At 50.9% G+C, this 15,953-nt stretch overlaps 1 protein-coding gene across 4 annotated transcripts in view; it reads right to left on the bottom strand.

Moving 5' to 3' along the window:
• The window catches only part of Rassf2 (Ras association domain family member 2), a 36,060-nt gene extending 21,174 nt beyond the window's left edge, over positions 1-14,886 (bottom strand). Inside the window, exon 1 of one of the 4 annotated variants that reach the window (XM_057781219.1) lies at positions 14,593-14,886. The gene's annotated coding sequence lies outside the window, so the exon portion shown is untranslated. Of the gene's footprint in view, positions 1-12,812; positions 12,833-13,797; positions 13,895-14,592 lie in introns of those variants that run through there. The other 3 variants (XM_057781220.1, XM_057781221.1, XM_057781222.1) reach the window with 3 other exon arrangements.
• Between the last annotated feature and the right edge of the window lie 1,067 nt (positions 14,887-15,953).

The following is a 15,953-nucleotide window of genomic DNA, read 5'->3' as shown; positions in this document are numbered from 1 at the left end:
TCCCATCTATCCACCATCCATCTGTCCATCCATATACCAAGCCTCCTATCATTTTCACCCATAATTTCCAACCCTTATTTTCTTCAGAATTATTTAACTAGTCTCAAACTCACCAAGTGTATTTTCTGTAAAGCTCTCTTTGTTCACTGCCTCCCTCAAAACCTATAATTTAGTAATTTTGTTTTGCATCTGAAAGCAATCTACCCTGCTCTTCAGACAGTTCCTTTTTGATACCACATCCTCTTAAACCTCCTGGGAATACCAATTAGAGAATAGGAGCCGTCTGTGTAGTTATTGAAATCTACTTGATACTAGAGGCGAAACAGGCAGATCAACAAGACAATGCACATCCAGAATTAGAACCAAATATAACTGGAAACACAGAATGTGAGCAGCATCTCCAAAAAACAGAGAAAAGACATACTAACCAAAAATGTCACTAAAGGGCTGGCTGGCCTCGGGACAGGGAAGATGCAGAGATGAGAAATGAATTCTCTTTTTTTCTTTTTTCTTTTTTGGATTTTCGAGACAGGGTTTCTCCGTAGCTTTTTGGTTCCTGTCCTCTTGTAGACCAGCCTGGCCTCGAACTCACAGAGATCCGCCTGCCTCTGCCTCCTGAGTGCTGGGATTAAAGGCGTGCGCCACCACCACCCAGCATGAATTCTCATTTATGCCTTCCACCAAAAGATTATAGATGCACTGAAGTTTCAATATTTAAAAATAAAATGGTAAAAGAATTTGACTGTGTGTGTTAAACTAGATATGAGAAAAAGAAACCTTTCCCAGTCAAGACTCAAAATCCAGAAACATAATACTTAAAAAAAAATCAAAGTTTTCAACTTCTGTTTAAAAAAAAAAAAATTTAACCCCATAGAAAGTCAAAGGCCAATGGGGGAAATAGTGACAATGCACGTGACAAACAGTTAATGTCCTTAATATATAAATGTCCTTAATATATAAAAAAACTTAAAAAAATTCAAGTTATTAACAAATCTTTGAAAAATTTCCCACCTCTCTTGTGACCATTTTTACTTGCCAGATTACCAGAGTCAAGTCATCTGGCATCCCCAGTTGTAAAATTCCTCAGCGCCTCTTTCTAGCCACAGGGCAATCTTCCCACGGGCATAGCCAGAAATGATCTACCATTGTATCTGCATAAGATGTCTGCCCTATAGACTCACATTAGGCGACCCTGTTCTCTCTGGCCTGCTTTCTCCTCACATATTTTCCTTATTTTTATGCTTCTTGGAGTGTAAGGAGAATACGTCCGTAGGCTACCATGTTGTTGAACTGACATGGGAAGTAGTTGCAGGTGGGTTGCAGGACCCTCCATCTCCTCCCAACCAGCTAGAAAAAATGAAACTAAATTCACACACAACTCAGGGCAAGCCCCAGAGGATCCTAACAGTGGCTTGGAAATTTAGGACTAAGTTCCTCACAGGAGAAGGGTCAAAGGAAGATGGTTAGTGGCGTTGGAATGTGGGTTCAATTGAAGACTTCCTCCAAGGGTGACCCACAGCTTCTTTGCTCTTGAAAAGGGGACATGGCAGCTGCTGGTTGTAATCCTCCTGCTTTCCCTGTTATTATCTAGAATTTGTAGGCTGCTGTACTCTAAATGCCTTGGAGGAATCATTTATGAGCATCATGTCCCACAATGCCTTGAGATCCAACTGGTGGTTGCCATGTCTTTGTAGAAAAGACAGGAAGAAAGGAACCAGAGGCCACATCAGCTGGCATCCTGGGCACAGGGCAGAAGCTCCCTCCTATTTACCACACTAAGAAAAGATGAAAGAGAGGGAAGGAGAAAAAAGAGAGAAGAATGGAGAGAAAGAAGAGAAGGGGACAAGAAAGAAGGGGCAAGCAGGGTGTAGAGGCGCACGTCTTTAATTCCAGCATAGGGGTGACAGAGGTAGGAATCTCTGTGAGTTCAAGGCCAGCCTGGTCTATGTAGAGAGTTCCAGGTCAGCTAGGCTTCACAGAAAGACCCTGTCTCAAAAAAAAAAAAAAAAAAAGAAAGAAAGAAAGAAAAAAAAGAAAAAGAAAGAAAAGAAAGAAGGAAGGAAGGAAGAGAAGAAAGCGAGGAAGAGGAAAGAGGAAAAAAGGGTGTGTGCACGCACACACGCACACAGAAATTTCACCCAATTACTAACATGAAGCTGCTCCTTGGCACTCTAAACCTTACCTCTACTGACCTTCTGTGAACAGGGATGTCACCCACACGGGACTTCTAAGGTAAAGACTGAATGTCCCTAAATACAGAGCATGTCTGCTAAGGCATTTAGAAATGTTACTATTGTTGAATAGGTCACCCAGGCCCCACACTGAACTCAAGATTTCCCTCGTACCGGCTTCATACGTTAGTAGGCTCGCCCAAACTCTCCTAACCTTCTGAGCTAACCCCACCACCTCTGACCAGAGCAGTGCTGGAGGACAGGCACTCACCCTCAGCTTGCTCTTCCTTACAACATTTAACAGCTGTGACACAAAAGCCACCTGCTGAGGCCTTCTTCATCCTCACAGGCCAGCTGCACCCACCCTGAGCCCTCCCCTGCCCCGGTTCCCAGGAATTATCACCCCTGCAATGATCACCCCTGAGTCTGGGCTCAGCTGCAGCTGCGAAGGAAAGCCTGCTCTCAGGGTGAGGGATTCCCCAGGAGCAGAGCCCAATCTCGGAGGACAACTGTTGCACCTGGGGTTTCTCGAAGAAGTGACAAGGCTGGCCGGGGAGGGGACTAAGGAGCGATGCTGATTCCCTTGGAGACAAGCGGTTTCCTGCTCCCACAGGGGCCCTGGGGTGTGAAGAACAGCAGGGAGTTGCCCAGTGACACCAGCGTTATCACTAGCCCAAAGGCCCTGCCCCCTCCAGGGAAGAAGAGTGACCTCACAGGTTAAGACTTACGTGGGCAATACACTCTTCATGTAATAGTAAGAGGAGTCCAGGTGGTACCAGCAGCAGCCACCACACCCTGGCAGGCACTAGAAACAGCTTTGTCTGAAAAGTGTGCACTCTTTGCTTGAGGTCATTAAGTAACTAGATACATGTCTGCCTTCGATGTGTTTGGATCAGACTCTCTCTAGACTCTGCACAAGCCTGCTAGTCACTCAAGGAGAGGCTTACTACCTAGTTCAGCCCTCGACAAAGCTGAAGGCACAGAAATAAGTTGGCCAAACCCTGCAGTCACTGTGGATTCTAGGAAGAGTAAAAATCTCACAGTATGGACCACCCTGAAAGGGTGACAGCCATCGGTGGGAGATGTGTCCTAAAGCAACCACTCTGATCCCCTCGAGTCATGACCACCACAAGGGCCAGAGCCCAGACAGTGGCGACCTCACAGCAGACTGCTTGATTATGCAGACTTTTGCCATTGCGGGTCTCTTTAACATAGTGGGGTGGTGACTGAGCCCAGCCAGTTATGGCTGCACAGCCAGGCTTTTGCCCTGGTTACATTACCAACCCATGTCTGGAATTAAACACTCCTGATTTGGCCATAGTAAAATAATTGCCTATCCAAGGCAGGCCTGGTGCTCTGAGCAGCCGGGTGGTAGGATGGGGACAGACCTGCCAGTGATGACATTATCACTGACCTTCCAAGAAGTCTCCCTCTTCCTTTCCACAAGCCTGGCTCACAGGCATTTCCAGCCTCTCACACCAGGCTCCACAGAGTCAGTGAGGGGCTGCTCAAGCCTGAGAAACTCACAGGCCCAGTTTCCCATGAGAAGAGCAAAGGCCAGGCGTAAAGAAGCCCCTGGAGCTGAGAAAGGTCACAGTTCCCTCCAAAGACAGTGGGATCCCTCTCTTCCTAGTCTGTTTCTTTCCCAGCTTTCTTACTCCCTGTGGTCAGGGGGCCCAGAAGTTGGTTCTGGCTCTGTCCCAGCCCTGAGAGACTATCTCTCCTGTTTGTCCACTGGAAAGGCCCAGGGGAGAAAAGCAGGTCCAGGACAGAGATCAGGACCCTGGTGGGACAGCCCACAGGGAGGAAGACGGAGAGTTCCTTCGGGGGCTGTTGCTGTTTTCCTCTCCTAGCCTGTCTTCCTGGATGTGTAGCTGGAACCTGGCCCTGCCTTACCCCCCACCTCAGCAACCATGAAAGGACTCAGTGGACAGCACCCATGGGTCAGGGAACAGGACAGGAAGGGGAGTGTTTCAAAAACCACGATGTTCAGGCCACAGCGAAAACCAATGATTAGCAGCGTCTTTGGGAGTCTCTCCAGGTCAAGCCAGCATAGATCCGGGGAAGAGCCACTGTGAAATCTGATAAAGTGCTGTATAGACCCAGAACAACACCAAATGTATTTCAAACAGGGAGGAACAGTGCCATCTAAAAAAGAACTGAGCCAGTATTTAGCATCCCTCCCTGTGACTTCTGCTTCCAAAGAGAGAGGAGATGACAGGTCATCTCTAGGGATCATGCACGCATGGAGCTGGTGCAAACACCTCTTCTTGCAAACTAGAAGGGAGGAAGTCTGCCCCGGGCTCTTGTCTGATGCAAAGGAAATGCTTGCTAGAAGCCGCAGCTTCCCCTTTGGAGGCTGGTCTTTACCCCTCCTCTGTGCCCCCTGCCCTCTCTAAGAGCAATCGAGCAGTGCTTCATACTACAGTGCTAAAGACTACCTAGTCCGGCCACTTGAGACATCCAGCTTTGTGTAAGAGCCGGGACAGAGAGGAGACGGTGACAAGCCCTCTGTGCTTCAGGCCCCTGCTAACAGGGCAGGAAGAAGGGCTACTGGCAAACAGGAAACCTCAGCCCCATTGCACCACTCAAGGAAGGAGACTTGAGCTGTGGGCTGAGGCCCTGCCAAGATCTACAGATGTCAAGAGGATTCCACACAGTGGCTACCAACTCGGTAGGAGCAAACTCAGGTTTCGAACCCTTCACCTCCGTCTAAATGCCTCGATCAACGGAGGGCCCACTTCCTGGCCAGGCTGAGTCCTTTCTGACACTTGTTTATTCTCCATTCTTCCATCCTTTGCACACGGCACCTGAGCGCCCTGGCGGCACACGGGGACGGCTGGAGCTGAGCTGCGGTCAAAGCGTCCCACACAAAGCCTTACTCTTTTCACTCTTTAAACATTTTAGAAAGTGCGTCATTAGAAGAGAGCGCCTTGAGACCTTGGTGGTCATGATTACACCTTGAGGTGGGAACATACTGGGAAGAGCCGTGTATCTTCCGGCCACATCCGGTCCCGAGGAGGAGAACGCCGGAAGCCTTAGCAGTGCTAGGAGAGATAGATTAAAGTGGAGAAGCAGGAGAGTAAGTGACCAAGGACAGCATGGGGGTGTGAGATTGGGGGAGGTGGGAGACAACGCGAGATTCTGACTATGAGGAAAATGTGTTGACCCCACACACCCCAGAAGAAGCAGCCCCAGAGAAGAAATGGAAGGTCCAAGGTTCGAGGACTGTCTCGGGCCACACAGAGTTCAGGCTTCCTGTTGCCGGGCCTAGCTGAGACGGTCTTAGCAAGTAAGACAGTGCAGGCTGGATCTGGCACCAGTCAACAGAGGCTGGGAGTCTTGGGGTAAGGGAAGTGGTCCAGCAAACCGACTGGAGAAAAGGCAGACCCGTAAGAGCCAGGCCCAGGGCAGAGCACTGAGATCTTTGTCCAGGACCTCGGGCCTGGCAATCACAGTCATGGATCCTCAGTCATAGCAACTGTCCAGAGAATAAACCACTTTTCTCCATCACAAACCCCACATTCTGTCCCTCACCCTCACCCGTACCCTCAGAAATAAGCCTCCACTACTAGCAAAGGCCCGGGTCCCCATCCAAGCCACCTCCCTCCCACGGGCCCCTGGGCAGATGCAGAACTGAGCCGCCACAGGGGGCTGGGCTGGGATTCCCCTACCAGTGGGGGCTGCAAAGCCCAGCTCCATCCACACCACCTGGGCCTCTGACTCAGGCCCTGCACATTCAGGTCTGAATTCCCCCAGCCCAGCTACTGCAGAAGATTTCAGGAAGTGACTCGGAGGCAACGGCCCCAAGCACCTGCTTCCTGCTCCACACCGGCTGAGGCTGGCCAAGCGAGTGACAGGAGCCACCCTGAGACACCTAGACAGTCGGCCTGGCCAGGAGAGCAGCCTGTTTACAGAGGGACATCCCTTGGGCATCCGAAAGGATTTGTCCTTCTCAGTAGATGTTTATAGAAGGAAACTCAGAGGCCTTTCATCTCTTATGAGGAAACGAAGGCCACGGTGCACACTAAAAAAAGGCACGGAAGGAAGTAAAAACTCTGTACGGGTATAGGTGTTTAAGAGAGGGTGTGTGTAAAGACAGACAAGCAGTGTGAGTGTGTGGGGTGTTATGTTAGAAGGAGGGTAAGGGAGCTGTGTGTGGTGTATGTGTATGGGTGTATGCATGGGAGGGGTCTAGGGTACTATGTGTCAGCGTTTGCCCTTGCCACACCACATTCAATACAGAAGCCCATAACAAAGGGATTTCTCCCACCAGCAAGTAGCAATCAGTTCTGGTTATCTAGTGCCCCCTAAGCCAGCTAAGTCCTGACATTAGCTATCTTGGAGGTAGCATCAGGTCTCATAGGTTAGGAACTCAATGCCCTAAGCCACGCCCTCCCTTCATATGCCTGTCACAAGACCCAGGCTGGAACCTGTGCTTCTGACCAGCTGGGTAGCGACCAGTCAGGATCCACAACCCCTCCTCCGGTCTGGCTAGTTTGCACGGCAGCTCACAGCACTCAGGGAAGTTCTTACACTCGCAGGTTGGCTGTAAAGCATGTCACGTGGGTTGGAGATGAGGAGCACAGTGTGAGGTCTGCACCTGTGCATGCTTCCGTGTCCTCTGTGGGTGTGAGGCCCCAGTAATGCTCTAAGTCCTGTCCATCCCTTTGAGCACAGAGACCTCCCTACACAGGTATGCCTGAAGAATCAACAGCTGGATTGGAACGCAATTGGATGAAAAGGGTTTGATCCAGTGCCTGAGCCCTAGGTGAGGACAGAAGCAAGGGTCCCTGCATCTTGGCCTCTCTGCTCAGCAGGTCCCCTCCAAGGGGCAAGACCACTTTGGAAAAAGGAAGCTGTGTCACCCACTATAAGAGGAGGTAGATGAAAGAATTCAGACTGGTTCAAAAGAAACAGTCTTAGGATGCTGGTCCTCACCCCATTATATACAGACCCAGGAGGGAAAAACTTAGCCACAAGTCCATGGAACCCCTCTGTCACCACGCAGAGGGGCCCTGCCACAGTGTACGTATTTCAGCCCCCACTGTGAACTAAAACTCAACCATGACAGAAATTTCCTGGGATTGGTTTGCCTCGAAGTGGTCAGAGGGTGCTGGGGAGACAACATTGACCCCAGCGGAGTGAACAAGGGGAGACATTCTCGCCCTGCATGTCTCAAAAGCAAGGGCTATTTTATAGGGTAGTTTAGATGTCTTCCCTAGAAGGCCAATTGAACTTCCTTCTGATTCAGTGCCTGGTCCTCCCTGCCCATTGTCAGGCTGGTCCTCCAGCTCAGCAGACCTACCAACTGACCCCAGCAGGTAAGGAAGGGCCGCCTCTGGTTTCCTCCCATGATAGGTTTCTGTGAGGGCCACACGTCCTGTTTACAGCGTGATTTCCAAGTCACTGGCCATACTGAGACTCACCTCTGACTTCACATCCCCTTCCTGAAGGGAACCCCACACGGCTTCCTTTTTTGGTGCTATAAGCTGAGAATCTGAACTTTGTATACTCAACTCTCGGGGTCTCCTCCACTTCTTACCTTGAAAATCCAAAGCCAGGATGGCTGACTCCCTTTATCTCCAGAGCCCACAGGTCCCTGGACTAGAGGAAAAGGCCTCCAGGCAGTCAGCCATAACAGGGTATTTTAGCCACCTCTTAAACATAACGACCAACCATGAACACAGGAAAACTCAGGTCATACAGCTGATCTCTGGGGTTTCCACAGCATCCCGTGGGAAATCCTCCACAGCAGCACAGTCACACCTGTTCTGCCTGCCCCGTCACGGGTGGACTAGCCCTACAAGGAAAATCAGCACCATGAGACACAGAGACTCTTCAAACTCCTCAGTGGCGGTTTGTATAGAATCGGCTTCACAGTCCCCAGTGCCTGGGATCTAAAGGGCAGTTTCCCACCCGGCAGATGAAAAGGCAGAAACAGGTACAGAGACTTCCTACAAAGCTTCCCAGACCCACCTTTGGTTACTACAGTGAAGGCTCACGAACCCAACAGGACCTCCCTTAGCAAGAATCTCAAGGCTTTTTCATCCTAGAACATGGCCTCCTAGAAAAGCATCCTGACCCATTCAGTGACCCTGCCATACCTGAATAGAGCCACAAGACCTGGCTTCCCAGCCCTGGGCACCACATCCTCCTGTCTACCTTCACCTCAGCTCCAGTTCAAAGTACACACGTTTGCTGGACCTTCCCCCATACCACAGCGGTCCCTCCCGTGAGCAGCACAGTGATTTTTATCTGAATGGCCCCATGGACAAGGTCATCCTGCACAGGACTTCGTAAAGAGGGTACCCATACTTTCAGCTATTACTTAATTCCTCAGAATACCTGAAGCTTCGTGGACCCCACCAACTAGAGTCCCCTTGTGCCCCAGGCCACATGGTGATCAAAGCATCAACAGGCATACTCATGGTCTCCATGAGGGGCATTCAGCAAGTCCAGGTCAGCCACAGGGTTTGGGACACACACACACAAATGCTTAAAATAGAAAAGCCGGGAGTCCATATTTAATGAAGCTGGTCTCAACAACCCCAACAGTGAATCTCACTCAGCAGATGACAGCTGCTGACTGATCCACCTTCCCAAATCACCACCCACACAGATGATCCTGAGGTGAGACGGTTCAGCAGTAGGGGTCTGAGACACAGCAGCTAGCAACCATCAAATCCAGCTATGCTCAGCTCCCACCAGCAGGGCTATACACCTCAGCTCCAATCATCTACCTCCACCCTTCTAGGCTGAGATGGAGGTGGGAGTGTGACACGAGATGGAGGTGGGAGTGTGACACCTGTCCCGGGTCAGGGAGAAAGGCCAGCGCCCTGCGGCTCTTCATGAAACGAACCACAGACCCCAAATACCACACCTCTCTGCCAGGGTTTTCCTCACTATTATACAAACAGCATACACATTTTTGCTTGTATTTTTTTTTTAAATAGGGATAAGCAGAAAGTTTAGTAGCCATAAAAGGACAAATATTGAATGATCCCATTTACATAGGGGCTACATAGAATAGGCAGATTCGTGGACAATCTGTAGAACAGCAATAATCAGGGACAGGGAGAGCAGGGAGTAGGAATGACTATTTAAGGGGTACAGCACCTGTTTAGAGTGACAAATATTATGAAATATTTAGTGGCAATGGTCCTACAAGATTACACATGGATTTGCTGACAGTAAGTTTACACATAAAAACCATCAAAGGGATAATTTTTATGGTTTCGAATAGGGCATTATAATGTAAAGTTATTACACATAGAAAAAAGAAGATTGGAAATCAAGAACTCCCCAAATTCTGCCACGTCGAGAGACCTGCCATCAGTGCATTGCTGTCCATCCTTGCAGACACAAACCTAAAGGGGATGTTTCACAAAAGTAGTACCCTGCCTGGTAGCTTCCTTCTTAGAAATACATAGCATCTGTCCATGTTTACGGATGCACATCCATAACCCTCACTTTTGAAGCCACATGATATTCCATGTCATAATTAACTAACTCGGGATTGAAGCCATCGTAAACAATGACTCAAGGGATGTCCCCAAGCACTTGTTCAATTATATCCTTGGTGGCGTGCTTAGTCAGGGGCTCCCTCCCATTGGAAGACTGTCCGGTGAGCAGAGAAGAGTAAGCTACTTCGAGGATGCAAAAAAATTGTCTTACAGAAACTCTGCTCTCCACTTGGCTTCTTAGAAACTGCACAGTGCTCAGGAAGTTAGACTGTCTTTTCCACAGAAGGTATCCTTACCTCCCCTCCCAGGCCTTCTCTGTCCTTGCATCTTGCATGGGCCATGAAAGGCAGAGAGGGTTATCCTGGGTTAATGTTCATTGAACTTCTTATCCAGCAGGAGACCCTAACACCCCTTGAGGGTGCCCAGGGATGCACGCCCATGAGAATGTACAAATGCTTTTGCAAAGCATTTTGTTGCTCAAGAATTTGGTCTTGAGTAGACGTTTAAACATTTTCTTAAAAATGCAACAGACCCTTCCTAAAGGAACCAAGAGGTAGAAGGGACACATGAAACCACCTAATCCCTTGCCTTTGAGATGAGGAAGTGAGGCCCAGAAAGACTTGGCATAAATGTCTCAGTAACCATCGTAGGGCCCTAGAGCTGTCTCACATGGTGATTCAAACAAGTCAGAGAGAATTTTGGACACCCGGGACAGTCATGATTCTCCCCTCTCACTGTGTAAGAAGATTGAATGTGAGCTCAGCTGTGGCCAAAGGGTTCACACAACTCGTGTCTTGCCAACTTAGTGTTCAATGGCACCACACTGATGGCTAAAAGCCAGCCATGACAAGACTATTTACACTGCTGAAACAGGTGAGTGCCCAAAGCAAGGCTTTCCCATGCCCCACTTCTGACAACTGGCCATTACGATGCTACAGTGTATCACTGGTCACAACCGAGCTGTGCTCAAGATGCGGACCTCCATTTTCTCACCGAACAGCTTCTCTTTCTAACCCTAGTTTCCCATGCTCCACCATCACAATGCTCTCAGACCCAGCACAGCCTCCTGGATATGAATCAAAGAACTAGAAAATGTTTTCCCGTACACTTGCTGTGTGCCAGGCCCTTTTCTGATGGTAGGTGACAGTTTACTGTCTTCAGAATATCACTAGGGAATAGTTATTAGAATTTCCATCTTATAGTTGGGGATCACAAGGCTTTAAATGAATATTAAACTAAACCAAAGTCTGTTTTAGGTGGATTTCCCCCAGAAGCAGAGACAAGAATTCAAGTTCAAGTGCCAGAGGCATGGGTATGTGAGCCAAGAAGGGGGAAATAGCCCAGTGGTTAAGAGCACCAGCTGCTCTCTAGGCCAGGTTCGATGTCTACCATCTACATGGAAATTCACGACCATGTATAACCCCAGTTCCAGGAAATCCAGTGCCCTTATCTGACCTCTGTGGGCACCAAGCGTCACATGATGCAATCCATACATGCAGGTACTCACAAAATAAAAATGAGAGAGAGAGAGAGAGAGAGAGAGAGAGAGAGAACGTTATTCCTGTGAGCAGTTGGAAAGTGTCCCAAGAAGGAACCCTAGAGACAGCACAGGGCATGTCCCAAGGTAATCCCATCAGACTGAGGAAACTGAGCTTCTCCCATCAGTCACTGGTGGGAGGACAAACCGGCCAAGGACACAGAAGGAGGACACTGACCAGATCTACATGGCCCATACCCTATAACTGAAAGGTGACAGGTAGGAAGACAAACTCCCAACCCATTACACCCATAAAACGGAGCAGTTAACTAAGCAAACTCGGCTGAGTGCCAACCACTGGTAAAACCACACAGTGACGGACTATGCCTGCTCTGCCAATCACTTTGGCTTGACACAGCCAAAGAAAGCACAGGTTATCTTTCTGTCAGTTGTTCAGTGCGGGAGGGGGAACCTGGAAGTTGTTAGAGTCAGCCAAACGGCCTTCACTCTCTGGTTTAGCCACAGTTGGCTTGAGCAGGCGTTCCCAGCAGCCCACACTACTAGCCTGAGCAGCTGCATCAAGCTGTGCTCATAGGCGCTGGTGTCTTTATCCAGGGACGCCCAGCAGTGGCCCACTCCGTGGAATCTACGCATGTCCATGTTTATTGCGCCTACTGCTCCATCCATTAAGACCACAGCCATGTCCTCTGCGGATATGCAAACTGACAGTCACAGGCTTAAGTGGGGAGCTCACCCTGCCTTAAGGACTTTAAAAGATTCTTCTAGGAGTTTGCTGGGCAGTGGGGTGGCACATGACTTTAGCCTTTAGTCCCAGCACTTGGGAGACAGAGGTAGGAGGATGTCAATGAGTTCAAGGCCACCCTGGTCTACACAGTGAGTTTCCAGGACAGCCAGTGCTACAGAAAGAAACAAAATACAACACAAAAGAAAGAAACAAAATAAACTTCTGGGAAGCAGGGAGGTGTTTATAGGTGACAGTGTGTCATTGGGGTAAATAAATGGAGCGCACTGTGAAGGACGTCAGGACATCCGTAGTGGGAAGCGGCATGAAGGATGCTGCCTTGGCATTGTAAACACTGCTGGAGCAGCTCTAGGCAGCTAAGACTTGAGACCAGAGGCAGGACATCTTCCATCCCAAGCACACAACAAGACTTGGGCAGTTTTTCACCAGAGGAGAGGAGAGAAAGCTTGGGCAGGCCCTAAGGCTGTTCTTAGGAATCCCCCCACCCCAGTCCCTCTCAGCCTTTGCTTAAGACTCTGGCAGCCATACTCTGCACTATCCGCCCCCATCTCCTCCCAAGCTGGGAGGACACTTCCTGCCTAAGAATTCCAAAGAGGACTAAAGGCAGCAATCAGCTCAGGTTCTTTTGTGATTGGACAGCGGGTCTCCTTTCTGGCTAGTCCCAGAGTCCAGCCCAAATGGGAAGTAGAGAAGTCAAAGTACCACCCCTTGGCACCTCTAGCTAGGATCTTTAGCCATCCCTAAGTAACTTGCACACAGTGCCAGACAAGGAGCCTGGCTCCGAGGCATCAGCAAAAAAGTCAAAGAGAAATCAGGGGGCCTCTGAGATGCTGCAGATGAACCCAAACATCAGAATGAGGAAGAAAACTGAAAACAAGGTGTGGCATCTACTGCCCTCCCCCTAAAATACCACAAAACAGAAACAAAGCAAGCACCTCTAAAGAGAAGCCACCCTGCGATGGAGGGAGGTGTGCTGTGGAGGTCAGGAGCTCTGGGACATCACCCTGGGCAAAGTCAGAATAATGCTGGCTGCAGAAAATACAGGTGCAAGTTCAGAGTATGCGCTGACCAACCTGGTCCACCCCACAGATGCGGGTGTGGGGATCTTGGATCCCCTGGTCTTCCAGCTGGGTTTCTCAAGGCTACTCCCTCATCATTTGCGTTGGAACCCCATATTTTATTGTTCCCCCCCCCCACTCTTCTATTCGTCAACGAAGGAATGGGTGTGGCTTCCCACAACCGCCAGCACAGGCAATCCCAAATGCTACCAGTTCATATCCCTTGGTGGCCAGGTGGATTTCCCCCAGTTTCTTCTACAGAGCAAGAAGCATGCTTATTTGCAGACTAAGGTCATCTCTCCAAGCTCAGCCATCATTACATGCTCCTCTCTACCTTCCTGAGACCCACTAGACGATAGCAGGTCCCAAGAATCGGGTTTTTGCCCAGAGGAGAAAACTGTCCACACTCGACAGCCCTGCTCTAGGGCCTCTGAGCGCAAATGGACACTGCTCAGGAAGACACCACAGTTAGTCCCCTAGGACAGAAAGCAAGGGAGGAAGGGGACAAGAGAGGGAAGGGGGGCATTCTTCTCAAACTCAGTATAGCTTACTTAGTCACAGAAGTTTCTTTAACCCTCAGACCACCTGTAGAAAAAGTTTCCCCTTAATAAATACGGATTGAAAGTATGACAAATTAACCTCAGATTCCTCGTTCACGTGCTCTTCAAAAAAAAAAAATCCACTGGCTGAATCTGAAGGCTGTTTATAAGAACTGTGATTCTAATTCTTTCTCTTTCCGCCCCCACCCCACCCCGCCCCAGGATCAATACCGCAGGGACAGAGCCCGCTCTAACTAGTTATCATTTGTCCACCGCTACCTCACGCAGGAATCCTCCTCGGGGTGGGGGTGGGGGGCGCTTACCGTAACCCTTGCCTCTGCTCTCAGGGCGAAGTGTTTCTAACCCCCTGGTTTCTGGACGCTTGGGACTAAAGCGAGAGCAGCGTTGAGAAGCCTGGCGCTGAGCTTGCCACTAAAGCACAGGGGTGCTGTGGCCGGTCCAGAGCTGTCCCTGTCCGGACACCACCACTCCGCTGTCTCCAGCACGCTCTCCGGGTAGAGCCGGGTGCCGAGTAAGCACTGTAGATGCTCAAGTGGCCGGGCGGCCTTTTGAAAGCACCTGCCGAGCTCGGCCTCCAGCGACCTCAGAAAGGGTCACGAAACTCGGTAGCGGGAAGTGCGCCTAAGCACTGCGTGCCCTGAAACTCTGAAGGCCAAGGCGGGCCGGGCTCGTCCTGGGCCGACGACACGACCCCCGCCCCGGGAGCCAAGGGGCGCACTACAGTCCGACCCTCCCCTAAGCTACCCAGGCCTGCACCTGCTATCCCGCTTCACTTCGCTAGGGAATTCGGGGAGGGGGACACTTCCCTGCCATTGCATCAGGGGTCGACCGCTGGAAAAACCTCAAGGGGTTAGAGCGGCAGGATGAACTCTAAGCCACAACTTTCTACCCGGGGAAAACGAGTGGGCTGGGGCGCCCGCCTGCACTGCTCATGGGACAGACGCCTAGGACCACCTTGTGGCTCAGGGGGTGTGGGGGGGGGATGGTTGGCGAGCGGGGGGGCGGGGAAGAGAGACTCAGGGCCGGGCCAAAGGCCTCTGTGGGAAAACTTTGGGACGGGTAGTGGGAGGTGGGGGCAGGACCACCGGCGCCCGCACCTTGCGTCCGCATACCGCTCCAGTACCCGGCTCCTCGCGCCCCGCGCCCTGTGTCTTGCCTGCGTCCCGGACCAGCTGCATCCGCGCGCGCCGCAGGGGTTGGAAAGTGGGGGCGCCGCTGCGGGGGTGGGGGGGTGCTCCAGAGTGCTTGGCCAGCGACCCGCGAGACCGGCTAGCTTGGGCTCGGCTGGGCGGCGACAGCGCGGCTGGGGGCGGGCGCCCCGCCCTCCTGGCCCCTCCGCCCCGCCTCCCCGAGCTCTGCCTTTATCTGCCGATCCCTGACCAACCCACCCGTCACCCTAGTAGCTCTCCTCTACCCACCCCTCTTCTCTCGCCTTTCTTCCCTCCTCTCCCTCCCCCTCTAGGGGGCGGAGCTTCTCCCCTCCGAACAAGACAGACAATGCTGTGACTTCTCGGCCCCCCCCCCCCAGCTCCCCGCTCCCCCAGCTCGCGCGGGCTGCCCGCGTTTCTTCCGGACCGGCTGGAGTGGATGAGGAGGGGGCGGGAAGCCAGGATGAAGAGGATAAGGTGGCTCCTCTCACCCCATTGAACCTGCCCTCTGCAAGCGGCGTGGAGATTTGGCCCAGACCCTAAGGCTCTCCTGGCACAGTGACAGTTCCAGGGAGCAGCCCGCCTAGAGAATGCAGATTTCCTAGCAGAGGATGTGCAGTTAGCGGGGTGGGGTGATGTTTCTTTTCTAACACCCGGCCTCGTTACCAAAAGGGCTTGAGCGCTAAAGGGTAAGTGGGCCCCTTCGACATCGCAGGCCGGCAGACGTGACAGTAATGTGAAGGAAGTCAAGTTTCTTTGTCCATCCCCCGCCTCCTCCTCTTCTCCATCTTTAGACCTCTGGAGAACCTAGTGCATAAAAGGAAGCACCCAGCTGCGGATTCTATAACCTCTCACCAAAATTCTGTGTATACATCCCCGACCTTGCAGTGGATCCCCAAGCCAAAGAGGAAGGGAACGATAACCTAACAGTTAAAGAAAAGGAGGCCAAACCCAATGTGCCATGCCAACCAGCGCATCCCGTCTGCCTGGAAGCCAGATATTCTCTACTAAACTCATTGTTTGGATCTTGGAATGTGTCTCCCATAGAAACAATGTTATAAACGGCGATCCTTTCCCAGACCAGCAGCAAATTTGCTGAACCCAAAACGCAGCTGTAGTGTGGTGCTGGAAACGGCCCCACTGTACTGAACAAGAAAGCTACTGATCAGTTTTTTCTAGTGTGAAAAAAAAATGGATAAATACATCTAGTTCTTTCCCCTTAAGCTATAAACACAAACCTGCTCCACGAATTTCTCTGTATGGAGCCATGACTGTGTACTAGGTAAGCGGTTTTCCTTCCCAGGTACCAG

Source organism: Chionomys nivalis, chromosome 9 (genome assembly GCF_950005125.1).
Source record: "Chionomys nivalis chromosome 9, mChiNiv1.1, whole genome shotgun sequence".
Lineage (NCBI taxonomy): Eukaryota > Metazoa > Chordata > Mammalia > Rodentia > Cricetidae > Chionomys > Chionomys nivalis.
Note: the sequence above shows the minus strand (reverse complement) of the source record. Positions and strands in the feature narration are given on the sequence as shown.